The sequence below is a fragment of the Thermobia domestica genome, chromosome 1, assembly GCF_964235325.1.
Source record: "Thermobia domestica chromosome 1, izTheDome1.hap1.1, whole genome shotgun sequence".
Lineage (NCBI taxonomy): Eukaryota > Metazoa > Arthropoda > Insecta > Zygentoma > Lepismatidae > Thermobia > Thermobia domestica.
The window spans coordinates 389,959,633-389,967,862 of NC_137454.1; the positions used below are offsets into that span (position 1 = coordinate 389,959,633).

Sequence of the window (8,230 nt, forward strand, 5' to 3'; positions counted from 1 at the left end):
TCCTGTATTAAAATTGAGTACTAAACACGTATGCAGAAAGAGAGTCAGGCGTACAGAGACTGTGCTCACATAAAGGCATGTTTTCAATCAAGATTAATATTTTCCTTCGTAATTGTACGAAGTTAGAAATCTTATATTATTCCCTGGATTTCATAGATCGTAACTTAGTTACTAGGTGAAGCGCAAATTATCTTTACTATTCTGTTGGTGTTCTTGTCCGATAGCGATTGTATCTCGTCTTAGCACAAAAATGGCAAGAAAATATATGTGATAATGTCATTCCTATATATTTGGAAAAGGAACTTAGTGAACGTGACGGTAATCTTTTTGCAGCAGAGTCACTTCATAATTTGCATACTGTACAACAAAACCGCCAGCAGCCAATTGTTCCCTTTAGATTTACGAAAATTATTTCTGAGTGACTGATTTGTAGGAAGGAGAGGAACCCAGGAGGAATCTTTCCCAAGATATGCAATTACTAGCCTGATCTAAGAACACACACTACTGTACCAGATTCGCACCGTCTGATTTTTTTTTTTTTTTTTTTTACAGGGCAAACAAATTATTTGTTGGCCACTTAGCACAAATCCGTTTCTTTTTCGTTGTACGTATTCTCTCTTCTGCCGAGGGACCGCGGTCGCTCAGTGGTAGAGGATTCACCTCTGGTGCTTAGCGTCCAGGGTTCGATCCCAGCCCCTCCAAGTGAACTTTGTGGTGGACAAAAACTGTGTGCTTGGGTTTTCTCGGGGTTCTCCCGTTTCCTCCCACTTTCTTCATTCCTCCATTTCATTCATTTCTCATAATCACCGTCTCCTTTAGCATAACCGGCATAACCGTGGGACGTAAAACTCAAAGATTTAATTTCATTTTTCTCTTCTACCGAGAAATTAAACACAAAACATGAAAGAATGTACGTTTTGAAGAAATATTCGTCCAGTTTTACTATGCAGATCCATAGGTACAAGTACTTGTAACAGGAGTAGGAGTAGTAATAGGAAACGGTTAGAAGCTCCGCAGAGGATGGTTGGGTTCTCTTCGCGACATAAAATGAGCAGATTTAAAACTTCGCCAAATGTTCTGTACATCTTAGAATCTCTGGATTCGTAAAGTAAAACTGCACAAAATTATTTCTTGTGACCTCCGTGAAATCCATCTATGCTAAGTAGGATTTTGTGATGAGAGCAAAAAAATTCTTGAGGATAATGAGGACCATTAGGAGTACGAAATTTTTACGTGAAATACTAATTGTGGCGTAAACTTTAATATACTCGGTCCACCTGCGCATCGGGAAAGGAGCGGGTTAGCTCAATTTTAAGCTTAGGGAAGTTTTGACATATTTTTATTTTTTTTTCTGAGTATACCAGCTGGAGCGGGCATTGCAAAGTTAACCCGTAACATAATTTATAAACATATATAAATTCACGTTGCCACATTGTGATTTAAAATTTTTAAACTCACATTGGTATATTTTCTTCTACAAACACACTAAGCAGCATAACGGTTAAAAAATAAGCGGTAAGCAAGGGCTCCTCTTTTCAAAGCTCATGTGGAATGTGACCAGACGTCCCGTTTTAGCCTGGATAGTATTTTTTTCAAGTTTTCCCGTTTTTATCCGATTCTCAAACGGGACGCCTAATGTCCCGTTTTTAAGCAAAAATGACCCAGGTGCCACGTAATTGTTATTCAAAATCTAAATGGTCAATGCAAATTCTACACTCTTCCGTACCAACACTCAATGGGAAGGTTGAGCCTTGTCTGGAACTTCTGAATGTTCAAACGAGAATTGAATGTTCTGTGGTTCAAGTGGGAATTGAGTTCGATTTCTGAGAGTTCAAGTAGTTAAAAATATTGTTCGGTAGTACTTAAGTTAGAAACGCTGTGTTAACATTCTTACTTGTGTATTTTGTAAATTAAAAACACTGTTGAGTACCAAAATGCAATCTGGAAGTCACATATTTATCCCCTCTCCCCCCGCTCGCCGCCGATTCGCATGTGTCCCGTTTTTGCAAGTAAAAGTTCTGGTCACCTTGCTCATGTGAGCCTCCATGTATTTATTATTGTTATATGTTTTTTTTTTTTTTTAATGAATGAGTCTTCCCAAAGTTACAGAGAAATCGGTGCCGTTGGTGCTAAGAGAAACATCTTATATTTGGTCTAGGAATTAATTCGTGCGGGTGGACAAGAGATGGCGCAACGAACGGAGCGTCCCACAGTTCCGTGTATCCACACATGTGTTGCAAACCCCTGTCATCGCGTATCATTCGTAGTAAAGGGCAGTGGATTAAAGAGTCAACAACACCAGTTTGTAGTTAAGTGAACATGGCGCAATTTGTGCCTGATAAAGTGTTTTTGCGGGGTGTCCTGCTCCATTACTTTAACATGCAGAAAAGTGCGACTGAAAGTCATCGTATTTTGGTGGAAGTGTATGGTGACCATGCTCTAGCTGAGGGAACGTGTCAGAAGTGGTTTGCACGGTTTAGAAGTGGTGATTTCGGCTTGGCAGACCAAGAGCGAGCTGGACAGCCAAAAAAATTTCAAGACGAAGAATTGACAGCATTGCTCGAGCAGGATTCGTGTCAAACGCAGGAACAACTTGCAGCAGCATTAGGCGTTGATCAAACAACAGTCTCCAAACGCTTGAAAGCCATGGGAATGATTCAAAAAATGTCACATTGGGTTCCACATGAATTGAAAGACAGAGACGTTGAAAGACGAAAAACCATTTGCGAATTGCTGCTTCAACGACAGCGCAGAAACGGGTTTCTGCATCGAATTATTACGGGTGATGAGAAGTGGATCAATTACGAGAACCCTAAACGAAAAAAGGCCTGGGTGAAACCAGGTGAACCAGGTCCATCACAACCAAAACGAGATATTCACTGTGCAAAGGTTATGCTGTGCATATGGTGGGATATGAAAGGTGTGGTGTACTATGAGCTGCTGCAACCGGGTGAAACTATGAATGGAGAACGTTATCGACGACAATTAATGCGTTTGAAGCAAGCTCTGGCCAGAACACGACCAGAATGGGAGAACAGACATGATAAACTTATTGTTCAACATGATAACGCTCGCCCACATGTCGCAAAACCGGTCAAAACCTATTTAGAAAATGTCGGATGGGAAGTTTTACCCCACCCGCCGTATTCACCAGACGTTGCTCCTTCGGACTACTACTTGTTCGATTGCATGAACAACGATTTGATTGGACAGCGGTTTACTTCTTCAGAAGATATCGAAACATGGGTCTCTGACTGGATCGCTTCCAAGGATGAGGACTTCTTTCGCCACGGAATCCGTACATTGCCTGACAGATGGGCGAAAGTGGTGGCTAGCGATGGACAATATTTTTCTTAAGGTATTTATGTATTTTGTGTTTGTACTACAGCTTCAATGTGTGCGTACCAACCGCACGAATTAATTCCTAGACCAAATAGGTCACAGATGCATTATTGGACATTAGTGCTGTATCACCGGATCAACTTAAAAATCGAAAAAAAATGGACCCAATTGTACTGCATTGAGTTACATTTGGTTGCAATACATTAAGTTACGTTACAGTACGTTATTAGGCGTGCAGTTTTACTATAAGTATGAACAGTATAAGCAGGGGGGCATGGAAAGACACTTGCCCCCCTTAGTTTCAGATTTATATAGATTTTATCAATAGAATAGTAGTAAGTCAGTGAAACAAGGGAAATTTTACTTAAATCAGGGAGTCTTGCTTAGTGATGGGTAAATTTCCGGGAAGATATTTTTCGGGAATGTTCCCAGGAAGATTCCCGAAATGGGAATTTATGTACAATCAGAAAGAAAATTGCATTCTATTCTATATTATGATTTCAAAGTTGAATTAAATTTTATATCACAGCATATTATTACTGTTGTCCACAGAGGATTCTTTAAAATGTATATTCTAAATGGTACTATGTTACTTTATTAACACTTTATTATATTTAGAGAGTACGAATAAATGTATATTTATTTACAATATGTTCTATCATTTAAATATGTGCGAAAAATTATATAGAAACAGTTTAAATTTATATGTAAGTGTATTTGCTCAACTTGACTCTATTAGTGATATTATAAACACATTAAATTTATGTTATAAACCAATTAGATTGGATAAATGCTAGAAGATACATATCTCACCAATTTATCAACATTTTCGCATACATATTTATGTTCACAAAATTTGCAAGATACTTACTTATCTTTATATTCTAGCACGTAACATTGCCATACACGACCTTTCATTCTACCTATTTCTTGAAATTCCATACATTAATTCACATGTAAAAGAAGTCCGAGTACCTCCTCAGAAATTCGAGTCAGAGAGAGGAGACAGACCGATGTTTATTACTAATGGTGGTTCAGGGTTTATTAATAGTACTTCATCTCTATTTCTACATAATTCTAAATTACTTTACAAAATGGTTCCTTTTCATCATTTGTAAGTTAGTACTTGGCTAATTTTGGCTGTTCTTTAGCATTGGGGGCCAGCTTTTGCACCTACTTTTTTGCGATATTCTATTCCGATGCGGTTGTTTTAGGTTTCATACGTTAAATTACGTTACCAACGCTAAATTCAGACAGCATTGCGGAGCGAGCGTTAGCGAATGAGGACGGGTTAGAGCCCCACATGGCATGTTGTTTTCTATCTTCGTTACCAACAGTTCACTTTCTTTTCTCACATAAATCCCTTCCACTTACCTTTCCGTTTTGTATAAATCCCCTACTGCATTAAAAAAATATGTTCGATACTTTCTTGACTAATTGAACATCACTATGAACTCATTTCTCCATAAACCATCCTACTTTTTGCTAGTTTTGACCTCCAGTACTAACCAATTACCCTACTTTTTAGTGTAAATGGAAATGGAACTTAAAAAGTCATATTATTAGTTATATAACGTACCGTGAAATAATTTTAATTTTTTTAACTTGCAAATTCTTTAAAACCTAGAAGTAAATCATAATATATTAAAATAAAGTAATTAGTCATATGGTTCTTATAATTTGGAAGATAAAGAAATGAAAATAATTCCTTCCCGGGAATTTATAGGTCGGGGAAAAGCCCGGGAATATAACCATTTTTAAATTCCTTCCCACCGGGAATATTCCCACTGCCCATCACTAGTCTTGCTCCCCCAAACAAAATCTGAAATGACGCTACTGAGTATAAGCAGTAGTAGGAGTAGCAGTAGTAGTAGTACTAGTAGGAACAGGTTGGACTGTTTTTTTTTTTTTTCTCAACATAACATGGCTAAATAAAAGACTTCAGCAAATCTTTCATTACATTTTACAATGTATGGATCCGTACAGTAAAACAGGTGTACCTCTCCGCGAAATAGTCCATCTGCCTCCACATATAGTGCCGCTTACATCATCAAAAACAAACACAAATGCAACAATTCTTATCTGTTACTATTTCCCTTACCTGACTTTCACTCATTCTTCCTCACAAACTTTAAGAATTGATTCCATAATTTTCGTAATATTGGTCCGACGATACAGCAGTTAATCCCAAAATTGTTTTATATATGATTCACAACGAATATTTTTTGAAATTAATACTAAATTCTCCATGTTCTACCGGTTCCTATCAATGTCCTCAATACTCTTATCTTATGTATTGCTGGTTTACTTTAGGCGCACCACATTCTGGCATATTTACAGATAAGATTAAGTAGGCCTACTTTCCATGGAAGGACATATTCATAAAGGACAAATTTCGGTGAATTGTAAATTTAAAACATATACTCACGTAGGTATATTTTCTTTTCTTCTACAAATATACTCGCGGTTAAAGAAATAAGTAATTAGGGATAAATCCTACAAGTCACAGATGTAAAATTGTTTTATGTATACTTCACAAAGTTGATTTTTGAAATAAAATTGTCCAATTTGTTTGTTGTTGCTATGACTATGCTCAACAGTGTTGCTAACAACCTCTGAAGAAAATAGGCTAGTTGATCTTCAGAAATAAACTTTTTTACGCAAAAAAAAAAAAAAAAAAAAAAAAAAAAAGAATAGATTTTGAACAGCAAAGTTATAGTCCACATTGTAGATTTTAAACCCCCTGTTTGTGTGTAGGATTTTAAGTGAGTTATAGTAAAACCTGAAATGTAGAAATTTATTCGCGGAAGACTAACAAGCAACATACATGTCTAAATTACAGTAAAATCCATCAACTCATCTGATTTGTAAAAAACAGCAGCCATATTATCTGTTTAATTGAAATTAGTCTTCATCGATGACATCGCAGCTAGCCGAGGCGCTGGAACTGGATGTACCATCGTTGGATTGTAGATGGGTTGTGTTTATTTTCTGCATTTTCAGTACTACTATTTTCGGCAGGTCATAGTTCTTATAAACACTTCTTATTTCCCCGTACATCCACATGAATCATCATCAGGGACGTACGCAGAAGGGGGACCGGGCGTCCGGACCCCCCCCCCCCCGAAATTTCGAATTTTTAAAAATTTAGCCTAATTTTAGGGGCAATTTTAGGAATTTTAATATAAAATACCTTCATATTTAGTTTGGACCCCTCCAGAAATAAATTCCTGGGTACGCTACTGATCATCATGATTGCGTTGAGAGTTTTGAAACTAATTTGATATCCCGTAATAAACAGAAGTAATCTTTGTTTTTTGAAGAAACGAACAGCTTACTAAATTTGTTGAGTTCAGTTGATTTTAAGTTCAACGCCCCTTTCAGCAGCGAGGCTATATCAGACGGGGCCTACTGATTAATGTGGAATCCGAAACACATGAGCTCCCATCGGGAATAAAACCTGGGTCTCCCACGCCAAAGACGCATAAGCTTACAAATTTTGTATTAGAAAACTCTCATTCTTGTAACAAAATGTGAAAATTAAAATAATTAAAAAGTAACAAATAATGGGGCCATTACGGGAGCGATATTGAAATTCTGAGTCGATAAATTTTGTTCGAAAGTTGTAAACCTGTGGGTGGGAAGAGAGAAGAAGAATAAAGAAAAATGTTTGTTGTGTTATAAGATACATGGGGCCTTATGCAGAGTCGTTTTGACGCGTCATTAGTGCCATACTAAAGAGTTCGACTAACAAGTTTCCTGCAGTAGTCAGGTCTTTAGTATGACTCTAATTTAAGTCAAAACGACTCTGCATAACGCGGATTCTGTCTAAAGAAATCAATTAATACGATGATTTATAATGACAAATAGGGTACTTTTTTTTAAAAAAAAAACTTTATTTGAAATAAAATAATTTTTACAACTAATTTAACGGCTAATAGAAAAGGCAAAAAAGTTTCATAAAATAAGCTATATTTGAGACTATAAACATTTCGTAAATTTGTATGGCTAAATGCGTCTCCAAACAGGCTAGATTTAGCCAAAAGTAGGCTGAATTGGAATCACTGCTCATCAGAATTCTCTTGTTTTCTCTGTCTTTTTAACGGTCTTCCTTGTTTGTCTCGTCGTAGATCATTACCGGTCAGATACATAGGTGCACCAGTTCGCTAGGCGTATGTTCTACGATTGCATAATGGTCAAATCTGTAAGCTGACACGGAGAATTTACGATTCAGGAACAAAATTGATTAACATACAGGACACAATTCAGAAGAAAGGACACAATCGGAGAAAAGGTCATAGTCAGAAAAAGGTCAAAATCGGGAAAGAAGCTCAGACAGTAAAATAGAGCTGAAAGCCAATTTGAACATGGCAAAAATTATAGGAAAGTGGGAAGTGTAAAATGAAAAAGGAACAGATAGTAAATAGTAAAAAGAAGGGGATATATGTACGAGCAAATGTAAAAGAAAGTGTAAGTGTAGCGTAGGTGCATAGGAGATCCCACTCAACTCTCTTCATCACAAAGCACAACCACACACGACGCCCTCACCGTAACGGCCATGTCGAACTCCCTCTGTTAGTTCACTTCACTTCACTTGCGCTGCACCATAAATTACAATTGAATATTACCACTGTCACCAACAAGATTTATCGACATTTTACAGAGCTAAATAAAAAATTAAGGAAGACCAAATTGGGTAGGAAATAAACTCTGGATAATTAAGACAAAAGCGTCGGAGAAAATACAGCACTATGAACTGCAGGGAAACGTGCGAATTTTAGAAAGAGAAAACATAAAATATCAGGAGAGAAATCGGGGTCGTGAATAAATGCTGAGAGGTCCGGAGCCATAAGTTGCATACGACAGAGTAGAACTGGGAATGAGTAGA

At 37.1% G+C, this 8,230-nt stretch overlaps 1 protein-coding gene across 2 annotated transcripts in view; it reads right to left on the bottom strand.

The window, feature by feature from the left end:
- LOC145665169 (uncharacterized) overlaps positions 1-5,936 on the bottom strand; it is a 32,333-nt gene extending 26,397 nt beyond the window's left edge. Inside the window, exon 1 of one of the 2 annotated variants that reach the window (XM_081732456.1) lies at positions 5,771-5,936. The gene's annotated coding sequence lies outside the window, so the exon portion shown is untranslated. Of the gene's footprint in view, positions 1-5,443 lie in introns of both variants that reach the window. The other variant, XM_081732453.1, reaches the window with a different exon arrangement.
- Positions 5,937-8,230: the final 2,294 nt, after the last annotated feature.